The sequence below is a fragment of the Vicugna pacos genome, chromosome 2, assembly GCF_048564905.1.
Source record: "Vicugna pacos chromosome 2, VicPac4, whole genome shotgun sequence".
NCBI lineage: Eukaryota > Metazoa > Chordata > Mammalia > Artiodactyla > Camelidae > Vicugna > Vicugna pacos.
Window position 1 is genome coordinate 11,608,110 of NC_132988.1, and position 17,006 is coordinate 11,625,115.

The 17,006-nt window shown below is 38.9% G+C and overlaps 1 long non-coding RNA gene across 1 annotated transcript in view; it reads right to left on the reverse strand.

The window, feature by feature from the left end:
• Positions 1 to 349: 349 nt before the first annotated feature.
• LOC140700800 (uncharacterized) overlaps positions 350 to 17,006 on the reverse strand; it is a 50,992-nt gene continuing 34,335 nt past the window's right edge. The window contains exon 5 of the long non-coding RNA XR_012079498.1: positions 350 to 903. This is a non-coding gene — a long non-coding RNA (uncharacterized lncRNA). The remainder of the gene's footprint in view (positions 904 to 17,006) is intronic.

The following is a 17,006-nucleotide window of genomic DNA, read 5'->3' on the forward strand; positions in this document are numbered from 1 at the left end:
CAATGGCCCTGGGAAAAAGCTTGAAGCATCTCTAGACTCAGAGAAGTTTCTTTTCGTATAACATAACACACTCTCTAAAATCTTCTCAAAGAGGTATTTTATACCCTATGTTTTTATTTAGAAAGAATACAAAAATCTTCTAAGTAAAAATACAAACAAAAAGCTCACAGGAGGTAGCAAACAAATAGTCCAGCCAGAGAAGAAAACATAAATTTTGTCTAAATTAGAACAAACCTCCCATACCCACACCCCCCCCTCACACGCACATCATAATAGATTTATCTATCTTCATCCAAATGTACCAGAAGCTTCTTAATCTGATAGAATTTGGGACATGGACAAATTTGAGTGGGGAAAATTAATCTTTATTTTCACTCATTTCTAACAAAAAATGAATATTTTCTTCCATTAGTAGAGTTCTTTTGACTTGCTCATCAAACAAAAGCACAGATATTTTCATATTTCTCAAAATTTACCTTTTGCTCACCACTACTTCAAAACTATGTTAATTGTTAGACCTGTTGCTACATACTAGTATCTGATATCTGTGAAGCAAAAACATTAACACAGCCCAATAGTGTCTTCTTAATGCCTTGATAATTCTGTTTCAATGTGATTTGTTTCTTTTTTAATTTATGTGCTTTAAAATGTCATTCTGAGAAAGAGTCCACAAGCTTCACCAGGCTGCCAAAAGGGTTCATGATACTTTTTTTTAAAACAAAGCCAGGATCGGATCCCTGGCAGCAAAGGTTTTAGATCAGTTTACCTGCAGTTTAAATGGATGCTGATAAGGTTGGAAGTGTCCTTTACTTTTTAATCTCTATTTTTAAATGATATTCAGGTTTGTCCAGTGAGTGTTGCACTTTCTCCTCACGCCTGCAAGTTCCGTCTGTTTCTGGTGACCTATGGAGACAAAAGTAAGCTTGTGTTTCCAGAGTCTGGAGTAAGAAATAGGTCCTTTAAAGCAAACGCTTCAAGATTGACCTAAGAGCACTGCCCAGTCGTCACTGTCGCTTTAAAAAATGTGCCTCTCTCCATGCCTCTCCCCTTAGAGGAGAGAACTCATGGTGGGTAAGAGCTCTCCTGGTTTGGGGGTCATTTAAGAGGCTTTCTTCTGCACAGTGTCACACAAAGAAGGCTAGATCCTCCCTCTTGGAGAGGACCAGGCTTGCTGTATACATCCCGGGACGTGTTCCACAGTGAGCACCTCGCTTGACCCACGCCGCAACACTTCATGGTACCTGCGGGGATATGCTCACTGTTACCACCTTCCTTTTATGGGCTCATTAATGCAATAGGCATGGATTTCCTCTCACAACACTCGGATACAGGAATTTCAGATTCTATTATTTTTCTAAATCAATAAATCTGCTGTGACCTCTCACTCAGCGAAGTCAGTGGCAAACTGTTGTGGGTATTGCAAATCCCTCCCCAATCCCCAAAGGAGTCCTGCTCCAGCCTGGGGCTCTCCCACTGCCAGGAGACTGAGTGAGGTGTCAGTTTTGACACTGCCACCATTCCTGCTGTCCTTTCTCCTAGCTGACGCCACTGGACTCCCAGGAAACGCAGAGACGCCCTCTCAGTGGGCGCTGGTCCTCAGAGAGCCTCACTGCTGTTTTCAAGGTTGAAGAGCGCACAGTGGGGTCTTTATCCATCGCCCAATCACCCACAGAGGGTTCACTGTACAAACAGACACCCTCGCCCATCCATATCCTCTCTCATCTCAGGGACTCTAATCTCCCTCAGGTTTCCCTGACGATGGCTTCCACCTCTCAAAACACTCCCCTCCATATTCTCCTTCACTGAAAACCCAGTATCATTTCTCTCAATGAGCCTGGGCTTTTAGAAGCCAAAGACAAGACAGGCAGCTGCCTTGTGGACACCTGGCAATCTCTCCTTTTCATCTGTAGCCCCAAAGCCCCTGAGCTAAGGGAGCATAAATGCCTGGGTACATGACGGAGGCAAAAGCAAAAGCCTAGAGTAACGGAAATAAAACACAATTTAATATTTCAATCAAATATCCTGCCTATAAAAGGTACATTCAATACCTTGTCATGGCCTATAATGAAAAAAATAAATAAAAAGGAATTATACATATGTATAAATGGAACACTATGCTGTATACCAAAAATTAATACAACATTGTAAACTGACTATCCTTCAATAAAAAAGTAAACATATTTGCTAGAGATGTGTCTCTATGGAAAACACATGAGTTTAGGTACTAATGTATAGTTCTAGAAACAGAGCTGTTTTATGTGGCATATGTGGTAAATGACATTTTTGGATTAAGCTGATTTGTCATCAAACACACACACATAGTACAATTTAGCTTTTAACCAATCTCGGAGGAAAGACCAAATGAGAGCCAGTTAGCAGGTAAATGTTATCCTCTGATTCAGTGAAGCATCTGGAGAGCCTGTGTAACCAGTGACACGGCAGGACAGCACATCGAGTATCACCACGACTGCTTTAAAGGTAGCAGTGATGACACCTCTCATTGTGCCCCATGACGGTTCCGCAGAACGCTGCTATTCTCATCAGGCCATGGGAATTTCTAAACTGCATCCCCAGTCGGAAAGGAAAAATATTCCAGCTCTTATGGTTATTACTCACTCTTAAAAGATTAATTTAACAAAAATGAATATCCACCACAGTAATGAATGTAATTCATTGGGAGAATGGTTTGAGAAAGCTAGCCACACTGGAAAGCATTACTTCTTAAATTAATGGCAGATCTGAAGATTATTTTCAGATTTGGTCAGCATTTTTGAGAAGCAATGATTAGCCAGGGTGGGAAAAATCCAGATTAGTATTAAGTGTTTGCATGTTATGAGGCAGAATAAGCTAAATCCAAGGCTGGGACTTATTACCCAGCTTCTAACCATCCACTTTACTAGCCAAAAGGGACACACAAGTCAGACTGTGATGTAAAACTTGGAGAATTAATAGTGCTGGTATACTGCGGCCTCAGTTACTTGAATCCATCACACATAAGAGCTAATAATAATTGCTAACATTCATTCAGTGCTTACTATGTCAAGTCAATGGAAAAAGCACTTTGTGCGTATTGTTGCATTTATGCCACAAAACTACACAATAAAGCAGATATTATTATTATTATTATTATTATTATTATTATTATCTTTTTACCACTATTCAATGCTGTGGCAAGGACCAAAAAAGGCACACACCCACACATACACATTTGAAACTCCTCCTCCATTTGTGCAATGTGATAAATCACTTTCACAAGCATTATCATAGCTAATCCTCACCTAAGAATAATGATAGTCAACCTTTACAGAGCCCTGACTTTGCCTCTGCTCTAGTACCTCACACCTATTCATTCATTCAATTCTTCAAACAATTCTATTAGGAACTGATTACTATTACCCCCATTTCACACATGAGGAACCTGAGGCCTAGAGAAACTACATTTCTTGCCCAAGGTCACATAGCTAGAAAGTAGCAGAGCCAGAACTTGAACCCAACAAGTTGTACTAACTCTTCTACCAACCTGATGGAGCAGGTGTCATTATGCTTATTTTACAGCTGAGGAAACAAATTCAGTGAGATTGGATGTGATTTATCTCAGAAAGGTGGTATTAATCTATTGTTAGCTTTCAAAAGTTACAAAACATTGAACAAACTAGTAGGTTGTTTTGTAAACATGTGTATGTGTGTATTCTTTATCTGTGTAGTAGGACCAAAGAGAGGTTAAATGTATATGTGACATACCCAAACATTTAAAAAGGTACGCTCTTGAAACCTTGGCCTTTCTCCCACCTCTGTGTCCCTGCTCAAACTGAGCTTCTACTAAATCCTTCAAGACCAGGATCAAAATACTCTTCCTTACAGAATTTGTCCTGACTGGGTCAGCTCTCTAAAATCCATCCCTAACTGCACCCAGCAAAATTATGGTGTTATGTCATGTGTATGAGAACACTTTCAGCAACCTGACAAAAAAGTTCTCTGAGAGCAGTGACTTCAATGTTTTTCAAAAGCCCCTCTGGTCTCTTTCATACCTACAGGAGCTGGCAGGCACATGCAATGCTAGGGTCACCAGAGAGAGCCAGGAGACCTTGTTAATGGATTGCAGATCACAGGTTGATTTGTACGTGGCATCAAGTATAAAATTCAGTTAGTCAGTCAGTGATTCAACAAGCTAGTAAACTCATAAAGTTCCTGGCCTCAGGAAGTTTACAGATACTTAATGAAGAAAAACATATAAGGAAACAAACAAGTAAATATATTTCATGACTGATAATGATAAGAGCTATGGGTAGAAATGAAGTGTAGAGAATAGGGAGATGAGGGAGGCAGACAGGGAGGGAGTTACTTTTCTATGTAAGGAGTCAGAAAGGACCTTTCAGGCAAGGAGAAGAATGAGCAGAGATCTGAAAGGAGGACATGCGGATGAGGTGCGTTCATATCCGAGAAGTATTTTCATAGCTGCAAGTCTATTTGGAATAGATTTGGCCCATTGTGAGCACAATATAAGTGCTATCTCTCAAGGGAAGTGCGTTCTAGATAGAGAGGTTAGCAGGTGCAAAGACGCCAAGGTAAAACAGCGCCCAATATCCTTAAGAAACTGTAAGAAAAACAGCATGGCTGGAGCTGAACAAGTGATGATGGAGTAAGGAAAGTGATGTGCTCAGGGAGGCAATGAATTCAGGGGGTGGGGGAGCAGATTCTACAGCCTAAAAGACTGGTTTTTGTTCTGAGTTAGATAGGAGCCATTGGAGATATCTAAGGCAAAGTTATAGGATTTGACATATTTTTAAGGGATCAACCTATTTGCTATATTGAGGTTAAAATGAAGGTGGTAGGCCATGGCAAAGGCAAGAGAGAAGCACGAAATTTAGGCAGCAATTGCAATAATTCTGATGAGAGAAGTTGGAAGATTGGACTGGAGTGGTGGTTATAGAAGTGGTAAGAACTGGGCAGATTCTGGATATATTTGGAGAGATGGATTGAGCTGTTGCTAGCTTATAGATGGTGTCTAAGGACCATGAGACTGTAATGAACTCACATAAAGAATAAGTAAGGAGAAAAAATCAAAGAGGCTCTAGGACTAAGCCCTGGGACAGTGCATAGAGATCAGAAAACGAGGTAGAAAAGAAACTGAGAGGAGAGGAAGTGGAGAGCTACAGCAGAAAGCTCCGTTTTTCAGTAAAGGAACAAAGGAATGAAGAAGTAGCTGAAGAGAGATGAGGAATCAAGAAAAGGTAGGGCTATTTAAGGTGAGAGAAACTATAGCATGTTTGTAAGCTTGTATCTGCTTGCTAGGACTGCCATCACAAAGTACCACAGACTAGGAGGCTCAAACAACAGAAATTTATTTTATCACAGTTCTGGAAGCTAGGATTCTACAATGTCAGTAAGGTTGGTTTCCTCTGAGGTCACTCTACTTGGTTTGAAGATGGCCATTTTCTTGTTGTGTCTTTTTTTTTTTTTTTTTACTTTTTATTTAATGGAGGTAGTGGGGATTGAACCCAGGACCTCGAATGTGTTAAGCATGTGCTCTACCACTGAGCTATACCCTCCCCACTCCTTGTGTCTTCACATCGTCTTTTTTTTTGTGCACATCTGTATCTTAATCTCCTATCTGTAAAAGGACCCCAATCATATTGGATTAGGGCACACCCTAATGACCTCATTTTAACTTAATTACCTCTTTAGTGACTTTATCTCCAGCCACATTCTGAGATCCTGGGGTTTAGAACTTCACAAATGAATTGGGGGAGTACACAACTCAGCCCATAACAAGGCTGATGAGAAAGATGCCAGAGATAATCACTAAAACCATGTTCTTAAGTAGACAAAGAAGAATGAGATATGGTGCATAAAGGGAGGAGTGGGCTGAAGACAGAACATGGATGATTCATCCATTATAAAAAGAGAGAAAGCAGAGTACCTTGATATAGATATAGGTGGGTGGGTGGGTGAGTGTGGTGGGGAGCATACAGAAGTTCTCTTCTAGTTGCTTTCATTTATTCAGTGAGCAAGGCAGCAAGGTCATCATCAGAGCATATGGCTGAGATGGGGATGTTGGAAGATTGAAAAGAGGACAGAAGATCTGTAGTGGTCCTTTTAGATGGTGAGGGATTGAGTGGACACTAGGAAGATGTAGTATGGAAGCTGAGCCACTTGAGGTTAACAGGGAGACAGGGACCCGGATAACAACTGAGACCAGTAGGCATGGATGTATTTTGCTGCCATGGTGTTTTGCTGCTAAGTTCATGCCTGGAATAGACAAAGAATTAGATTTAACCAGAATAGTAAGGAGAGGGGTGAGTTTCTAGACAACTGTGACAAAAGTAGACTTGGGTAAGGGATTTGTGAGTAATAATGATGACAAACAATAGCATCTCTGCTGAAAAGGAGGTATTTTTGTTTCCTGGGGCTGCCAAAACAAAATACCACAAACTGGGTGGCTTAAACAACAGAAATATATGCTTCACAGAAGCCAGAAGTCTGAAATCAAGTTGGCTTTATCAGGGATCTGAGGAAAGGGTCTGTTCCAGGCCTCTCTCCTTAGCATGTAGATGGTCATCTTCAGGTTCACATGGCATTCTCCCTGGGATGTCTGTCCCCAAATTTTCCTTTCTAATAAGGACATCAATCATTTTGAATTAGGGCCCACAGTAATGATCTCATTTTAACTTGATTACCTCTACAAGAATCCAGTTCAGGTCACATTCTGAGGTACTGTGGTGAGGACTTCACCATATAAATTTTAGGGAGACAAAATTAAATCCATAACAGAAAGGAATCCAGGACACTAGGTCAGGGGGAACAGAAGGACAATTTAAAAATGGTAGATTATCCATCTTAGGAAAATAGAAAAAGAAGAGCAAATTAAACCCAAAGTAAGGAGAAGAAAGGAAATACTAAGAGAGCAGAAATCAGTAAAGTTGAAAATGGGAAATCAATAGAGAAAATCAATAAAACAAACCTAGTTCTTTGAAAAGTTCAATAAAATTGGTAAGCCACTAGCCAGACTAATTAAGAAAAAGAGAGAGAAGACACAAATTACTAATATCAGAAGTGAAAAAAAGAGCTATCACTATAGATTCTACGGACATTAAAAGAATAATAATGAAACGTTACTACGAGCAACTCTATGCCCACAAATTTGATAATATAGATAAAATGGACCAATTCCCTGAAAGACGTAATTTGTAAAACTCACACAAGAATAAATAGACACTCTGAACAGGCCTGTGTCTGTTAAGAAACTGAATCAGTAATTAATAACTTTCCAAAACAAAAAGCACCAGGTCCAGATGAGTTCACTGATGAATTCTACCAAAGATTTAAGGAAGAAATTTTACCAATTCTCCACAATCTCTTTCAGAGGATAGAAGCAGAGGGAGTACTTCTTGACTTATTCTGCTAAGCCAGTATTACCCTTATACCAAAAACATTACAAGAAAACTACAGACCAGTATGTCTCATAAACATAAATGTAAAAATCCTCAACAAAATATTAGCAAATCAAAGCCAATGATGTATAAAAAGAATTACATATTATAACCAAGTGGGATTTACCCCAAGACATACAAGTCTGATTCAACATTTAAAAAAATCGATTAGCATAATCCATTACATCAATAGGTTGAAAAAGAAAAATCACATGATTATATCAATAGATGCAGAAAAAGCAGTTGACAAAATTGAACACATATTCATGATAAAAACTCTCAATAAACTTAGGAATAGGGAAACTTCCTCAGCTTGATAAAAATTATCTACAAAGACCTACATCTTACACCATATTTAATAGTGAAACACTTAAAACCTTCCCACCAAGATTAGATACAAGCAAAGGATAACCCTTCTCACCATTCCTTTTCAACATCTTACTGGAAGTTCTACCTAATGCAATAAGACAAGAAAAAAGATAAAATGTATACAGATCAGGAAGAAAGAAATAAAACTGTCTTTGTTCACAGATAACATGATTTTTATAGAACATCTGAAAAAAATAACCAAAAAACTGGAAATAATAAACAATTATAACAAAGTTTCAAGATACAAAGTTAATAGATGAATGTCAATTGCTTTCCTATATATCATCAGTAAACAAGTGGAATTCAAAATTAAAAACACAGTACCATTTATATAAGTACCTCCAAAAATGAAGTACTTGGGCATAAGTCTAATAAAATATGTACACAATCTATATCAGGAAAATTCCAAAGCTCTGATGAACAAAATCAAAGAACTAAATAAATAGAGAGATGTTCCATGTTTGTGGATAAGAAGACTCAATATTGTCAAGATGTGAATTCTTCTCATCTTGATCTATAGAGACGATGCAATTCCAGTCAAAATCCCAGCAAGTTATATTGTGGGTATCAACAAACTGATTCTAAAGTTTATATGGAGGGTCAAAAGATCCAGAATAGTGAATGCAATATTGAAGGAGAGCAAAGTTGGAAGACTAATATTACCAGACTTTAAGACTTACTATAAAGCTACAGTAATCAGGACAGTATGGTACTGGCAACAGAATAGACAAACAGATCAGTGGAACAGAATAGAGAGCCCAGAAATAGACCCTAATAAATAAAGTCAACAGATCTTTGACAAAAGAACAAAGGCAATGCAAATGGAGTAAAGATATTCTTTTCAACAAATGATGCTGGAACAACTGGACACCCACATGCAAAAAATATAAATAAATCTAGACACAGATTTTACACCCATCACAAAAACTAACTCAAAGTGGACTATAAAACGCTTAGAAGATAACATAGGAAAAAACCTAGATGGCATTGGTTATGTAGATGAATTTTTTAAAAAAACAATACTAAAGGCACAATTCATTAAAAAAATGGTAAGTTGGACATCATTAAAATTAAAAGCTTCTACTCTGCAAAAGACAATGTCAAGAGAATAAGAAGAGAAGACAAGCCACAAGCTGGGAGAAAATATTTACAAAAACACATCTGGTAAAGGACTGTAATCCAAAATATACAAAGGATTATTGAAACTCATTAATTTTTTTTTAAAAGCAAACAGCTCCTCCAGAAACAACCCCGTGATGGAGAGCCTTCTGTGTACTGGATATCAGTTTCTTTGTGTAGACATTTAATCCTCATGACAAGACTACTATAAAGACATGGAAATTGAAAATGGCTAAGTCCCTTGCCTGAACTACTTAAAGGTAGTGGCCAGTGGCAGAGTAGGAAGACCCTGAGCTCACCTCCTCCCACAGGCACACCAGAATCACAACTATTTACAGAGCAACTATTTTTGAGACCAACACGAAGACTAGCAGAAAAGATTTTCTAGAACTAAAGATATAAAGAAGGGAACCACAGTGAGTCAGGTAGGAGGGGTGGAGATACAATGTAGTCCAGAGCCATACCCCTGGATAGGTGACCCACAGACAGGAGGATAATCACAACTGCAGGAGTTCTTGCCAAGTAGCAAGGAGTCTCAGCCCCACATTGGGCTCCCCACTGGGAGTCAGGGGCTCCTGCATGGGGAAGACAAGCCCCCAGAATGTCTGGCTTCAAAGGCTGGCAGAGCTCAAGTATGGGAGAGCCAGAGGGCTGTAGGAAACAGAGTCTCCACTATCAAAGAGCATGCACAAAATCTCACATGCTCTGAGTCTCAGCACAAAAGCAGCAATTTGAAAATAGCCTGGCTCACACCCACTTGCTGATTTTGGAAAAACTCTTGGAGAGAGCAAGAGGCAACTGGGATACCCCTGGGGACATAAATGCTAAAGGCAGCATTTTTTTTTTTTTTGGAGCTTATTCTACTATAGACATTGATTGGTGCTGACAGGTACCACCTTGGAATCATCCTTCTAGCTTATTAATGCCAAGGGTTTACTAGCCCACAAGCAGGCTGGCACCAGCCTCAGGCCACACAGCCAGCCACCCCAGGATCCAGCTCTTCCCACCAGCAGGCCAGCACTAGCCCCAGGACTGGCTCCACCCACCATTGTGGCCACAGCAATCAGCCCCACTACAAAAGAAGAGCCCACACAGCCCGCATGAGGGGCACCACTAGAGCAACAGCCCTGGTGACTGGAGGAGGGGGGGTGTGCTGCTGGGCCCCATAGGACATCCCCTACATAAAACCACTTCTCCGTAGCAATAAGCACAGAGAATTAAGCAAAATGAAAAGATGGGAAAGTATGTTCCAAGCAAAGCAAGAAGACAAAACCTCAGAAAACAAACTAAATGAAGTGGACATAAGCAATCTACCTGACAAAGGGTTCAAGGTAATAATCATAAAGACTCTTCCCAAGCTCAGGAGGAGAATGGATAAACACAGTGAGAACTTCAAAAAAGAGTTAGAAACTATTAAGAAGAACCAAATAGCACTAAAGAATACAATAATTTAAATTTTAAAATACACTAGAAGGAATCAACAGTAGATTAGATGATATAGATGAACAAGTCAGCAAAATGGAAAAACAGAGTCATGAAAATCACCCAAGTTGAATAGAAAAAAGAAAAAAGAATTTTTGAAAGTGAAGATAGTTTAAGACACCTCTTGGTCTCTTAATAATATTAATTATAATATTAATTAACAAATAATGATAAGAGGAAGAGAAAGGGGCAGAGAAATTACTTGAAGAAATAATAGCTGAAAACTTCCCTAACCTGGGAAAGGAAACAGACTTCCAGCTCCAGGAAGCACAGAGTCCCAAACAAGATGAACCCAAAGATGTCCACACCAAGACACATCAAAATTAAAATGGCAATTTTTTTTAAAAAGGGAGAATTATTAAAACGGCAAGAGAAAGGCAACTAGTTACATACAAGGAAACTTCCATAAGACTATCAGCTGACGTTTCAGCAGAAATTTTGCAGACCGGAAGCAAGTAGCATGATATATTCAAAGTGATGAAAGGAAAAAACCTAGAACCAAGAATGCTCTAACTGGCAAGGCAATCATTCAGATATGAAGGAGAGAGAAAGAGTTTCACAGACAAGCAAAAGCCAAAAGGGCACACAAGCACCACTCAGCCAGCTTTACAAGAAACATTAAAGGGACTTCTCTAAGTGGAAAAGAAAAGACTACAACTAGAAATGTGAGAGTTACACAAGGAAAACATTCATTGGTAAAGGCAAATGTACAGTAAATGTAGTAGATCAACCCCTTATAAAGGTGATAAGAGGTTAGAAGGCAAAAGCAGCAAAAATCATCTACATCCACAATTGGTTAAGAGATACCCAAACCAAAAAGATGTAAAATATGATGGCAGAAACATTAGATGCATTGCAGGAGAGTAAAAATGCAGAGTAGCTAGAATATGTTTGAATTTAAGAGATCATCAACTTAAAAATTATGTGTTTGTGTGTGTGTGTGTGTGTGTGTGTGTGTGTGTGTGTGTGTATATGTTGTTCTATGTTAATCTTATGGTAACCACAAACCAAACACAATTGATATACACACACAAAAAAAGAGAAAGAAATCCAAAGATAAAACTAGATGGTCATCAAATCACAAGAGAACAGTGGGGAGGGTGTAGCTCAGTGGCAGAGTGCATGCCTAGCATGCTCGAGGTCCTGGGTTCACTCCCCGGTATCTCCATTTAAATAAGTAAATAAATAAACCTAAGTATTTCCCCCCCACTAAAATAAAAAAAAAATAAGAAAAGATAAAATACAACTGACACCACAGAAATACAAAGGATCGTAAGAGAGAACTATAAATAATCATGCACAAATAAAATGCACAACCGAGACAAAATGGATTAACTTCTAGAAATGTACATTTTCCAAGACTGAACCAGGAAGAAATAAAAAACATGAACAGACCAATTACCAGTAATTAAACTAAATCAGTAATAATAAAAAAAAAAACTCCCCATCAAAAAAAGTCCAGCACCAGACGGTTTCACAGATGAATTCTATCAAACATTTCAAGAAGAGTTAATACCTATCCTTCTGAAACTATTCCAAAATATTGAAGAGAAATGAACATTTCTGAAATCATTCTCAGGGCCAGCATCATCCTAATACCAAAACCAGACAGAGATACACACACACACAAAAGGAAAATTACTGGACAATATCACTAATAAACATAAAGGCAAATCAAATTCAACAATACATTAAAAGGATTCTACAGCATGCATTTTCAAGTAGAATTTTTCCTAGGGATAAAAGGATGGTTCAATATCCACAGATGAATCAATGTGACACATTAATATATAGAAGAATAAAAATCATATGAGCATCTCATAGATGCTTTTGACAAAATTTAAAATCAATTTATGTAAAAACTTCCAACAAACTGCATAATAGAGGGAACTCAACATACCTCAACATAATAAAGGCCATATATGACAAACCTACGGCCAACATCATACTCAACAGTGAAAAACTGAAAGCATTTCCTCTAAGATCAAGAATGTATCAAGGATGCCCACTCTTGCTACTTTTATTCAGCATCATATTGGAAGTTCTAATCACAGCTATCAGAGAAGAAAAAGAAATAAAGGAATCCAAATTGGAAAGGGAGAAATAAAATTGTCACTGTTTGCTGATGACATAGTATATGCAGAAAATCCTAAAGACTGCCACCAAGAAAAAAAAATAACCAACTATTAGAAATAATGAATTAATTCAGTAAAGTTGCAGGATTCAAAATTAATCTACAGGAATATATTGTGTTTCTATTCACTAACAATGAACTATCACAAAATACCTAGGAAAAAAATCTAACCAAGGAGATAAAATACCTGAATTCAGAAAACTATAAGACACTGATGTTTATAGAAGCTTTATTCAAAATAGCCAACAGTTGGAAACAGCCAAGATGTCCTTCAGGAGGTGAAAAATATAATAAATTGTTATACTTCCGGACAGTGGAATGTTATTCTACCATTTTTAAAATGGGCTGTCAAACCATGAAAAGACATGGAAGAATCTTAAATGCATATCACTAAGTGAGAGAAGCCGATCTGAAAAGGCTATACTTACTGTATGATTCCAATTGTATGAAACCGTGGAACAGGCAAAAAATGGGAGACAGTAAAAGATCAATGGTTGCTAAAGGTTCTTGGTCGGGGGATGAATAAGCAGAGCACAGAGGAATTTTAGGACAATGAAACTACACTGTATGATACTATAATGATGGATATATATCAGGACACGTTTTTCCAAACCCATAGAATGTACAACATTCCAATTAATTACAATGTGTCAGTGTAGGTTCATCAGTCGTAACAAATGTACCACTCTGGGGGAGGATGCTGATAAGGGGGGAGGCTATGCATGTGTGAGGGCAGGGGGTATATGGAAAAATCTGTGTATCTTCATCTTAATTTTACTGTTAACCTACAACAGCTCTAAAAATCTTTAGTCCCTTTTTTTTAAGAAGTTCAAAGGATTGCTGGTCTTAGTGGGGTTTTAAGATTTGGGGAGGTAAGGACTAAAAGGAGGCACCTGAAAAAATAAGAGAGGAGGAAGCAGAGTGCAATGCTTGTAAAATTTTGCTTAACATTTGCATCCTGTTGGGAGCACTTGTACCCAATTCAGTCAATAGCCAACACGGATGGGTACCTCTAACCAACAGAGAGTTTCCAGTTTTCTCTGTTCTGTTTTTCTCAAGTGGAACTCTGTGTTGTTTACTTTACAGCCGGACTGATTTTCACTTGATGAAGCCTCAGGAAAATGTCAACATGTATCTCCAGAGATGACCTGGGCTTCTAAGCAGAAAAGAGAAGTTGCTGTTTGGTGGCACAGAAAAGGTGAGATGACAGATCTGTGCCAGGTGGTGAATGATACATTGAAGAAGCACTTCCAGAAGCACCAGGAAATCAGAGACCCTTTCTATACATACATTTCCTGCTCTCTGCGCCAGACATCCCACTAGTATTGCTGTGGTTAGTTCAACAAAAAGTCACTGAGTTTCTACTATGTCTCAGGCACTGTCCTAGGTGCTGGAGAGGTGAAGGTACCGAGCTAAGGAAGACATGCTCCCTGCCAGAGAAAGATTCATGACATAAGAGGAGGCAAGAAGGACCAAGGTAAATTAACAAAAATTATAAAAACAGAGCAGGAAAAGTGGCATGACACAGACACAAAATAGCAGGAGGATGATGGGGAAACTATAAGGACCAAAAGTTGTGGGAAGGAAATTAAGAAGGGCTTTGTGGATAAGATACTGCCTGAGGCAGAGCCTGAAGAATAGAATTTCAATGGTCTGTGTGTCTGCCTGAGTCAAGACAGACTGGTTGAAATCTGTAGGATGTGTTTGGAGAATGATGAGCAGTTTAATTTGCTCAGTGTCAGAAAAGCTGAGAGGCATACGCACAGAACCCAGGATGGAATCAGAACATCTGATGGTTTTTGAGCAAGCAGGTGGCATGATCAGAACATAGATCACATGAAGGATATGCTGACAAAGGCACAGAAAATGGGCTGGAATAGAAAGCTGAAGGGGCAGGAACAGTTGGAAGGTGTCCTCATGACCTGGGCAAGACTGGCTGAAGGAACTGGGCAAGGGGACACTGATTGCACAATAGTGCAGAATTAGACTTGATAGGACTCCATGTGAGTTGGTCATTTATTGACTGTGGGGGCCAATAAATGAGGAGGAGTTGAGAGGACACCAAGGTTTTGAACTTGAGTGCTTGGAGGTCATAGAGCTATTTACAGGTACAAGGACGTTAAAGGGAGAAGCTGGTTTGTGTCAAGATGATTTCTTTTTGAACAGGTTGAATTAAAGATGCTTGAGGACATCCAAGTGAATCTCCTAGCTGCTGGTTGGAACCATGGGATCAGAGGTTGGGAAAGGAGATATGGGTAAAGGGGCAGAAATGTGGTTGTCTTTTTCACAGAAGAGTGATTAATATGCATAAAGTCTGATCATAGAACTTTGGTTAGAGAAAAACTTACAGAGAAAGAGATGGAAGAATTGGTGATAAAAATCAGAAAGAGGGTTTAATGAGGGAAGCAAATGAGGGAGGGGTACTCAACAACAATGCCAAATGCTGAAAGACATACATGTAAGTAAGAGAGCAGAACAAAGGGCTGGATTTAGCAGTTAGCGGGACAACGAAGAAACCTCAAGACGTCGAGAAAATAGACCATCCTGAACCATCAATCGTGGTCTGTCTTGCTATGTTTAAATAGGAGGCTCTCAGCCTCTGATTAAGAGCATTGATTCTGTTTTCAGACTCAAATCCCTGCTCTTTTCAAGAGTTAAAAGCTCTCAGACAAGCAAGGCAAGCTCCCTTCCTCATATAGGAAGCCTTATCTATATAAGACAATTTTATCTTCTTCATCTGTGAAAATGCAGGTTTTGTCCAGTGATCTAGGTGATATTATTGATAATGCTCACTGCACTGAATGGGCTGGACACCTGAATGTTCTGCTTAGCTCATTACACCTCATAGGTTAATAAATATTCTTAGGGAAGAACTATATAACCAAAGGGAGCCCATATGTATTTCTCACAGGTTAAACACATGTTTCATTTAATGTGTGCCATCCTCTCATCCCTCTACCTGCTTTCATTCACAAACCAAGGATTAAAAAAAGAAGAAGAAAGAAAAAAAGCAGAATACAGAGTACAAAGGCAAGAAATTCTAATTCACTGATTAAAAAATAGATGACCTTTTAAGGAAGTTATAGGGCTGCATGCTTACTATGGAAACAAGCAAAATGCAGACCTATGGAGATGATTCTAACATAACAACTACAAATGAACATTTCCAAATACAAGGAGGTAAATATATCTGTTCCTTTTCTATTCAAATGTATGGGAAAGGGCAAATATACTCCAATCGTCAGCCAAACCTGGACAATGTGCAATGTAACAAATTAGATAAAGATGTTTGACGTTTCTCTTCTATAGTAAACTGAAGTGGTCATAAAATGCAAAATACTTTATCCCAAATGCACTACAATTTTACAGGCTTAAGGCAAGGAGGAGAATGGAGTCTATTTCCTTCTCATTCTTGTTTAATTTTTTTTAATGACTAAAGGGCTAGCGAGAGTACAGGCTGACTCTGGTATATTTCCGGTGGGGTGAGGGCAGGGTTAAGAGTTCAGCCATTTAATTTTGCTTCTTAAGTAATTCTTATATCGTGTTTTTGCTGTTGTAGAGTGTGCACAACTTTAATGTTTGTAAAACACTGGTAGTGAACTGATCTCTCAGGAAGATATTTTGAAGTCAGGAGGAGACAGAAGGCTTGCCAGGCACGACGCTTTCTGATCTGTAAAATCATACTTTGAAACAGATGGGCTTATCATGTGCTGGGTTTAAGCCATGTTGGGGTGTATAAATGATGGTTAGCTGACCATCACAAATCATACAGACAAGTGAAATATTAAGAAAGAAGAAAGCATTATAACAGGTTCCTCAGCCTCAGAAATACTGACATTTAAGCCTGGTAAATGTTTTTCCATGGAAAGGAGAAAGAGGTTATCCTGTGCTTAGTAAGGTGTTTAGCAACATCCTTGGCTTCTATTCACTAATCTTTTCCAACCAAAGTTCTATGATCAGACTTTATCCATATTAATCACTCTTCTGTGAAAAAGACAACCACATTTCTGCCCCTTTACCCATATCTCCTTTCCCAATCCCTGATCCCATGGTTCCAACCAGCAGCTAGGGGATTTCACTTGGATGTCCTCAAGCATCTTTAATTCAACCTGTTCAAAAAGAAATCATCTTGACACAAACCAGCTTCTCCCTTTAACGTCCTTGTACCTGTGAAACCTGTGAATAGCTCTATGACCTCCAAGTCCTCAGGTTCAAAACCTTGGTGTCCTCTCCAACTCCTCCTCATTTATTGGCCCCCACAGTCAATAAATGACCAACTCACATGGAGTCCTATCAAGTCTAATTCTGCACTATTGTGCAATCAGTGCCCCCTTGCCCAGTTCCTTCAGCCAGTCTTGCCCAGGTCATGAGGACACCTTCCAACTGTTCCTGCCCCTTCAGCTTTCTATTCCAGCCCATTTTCTGTGCCTTTGTCAGCATATCCTTCATGTGATCTATGTTCTGATCATGCC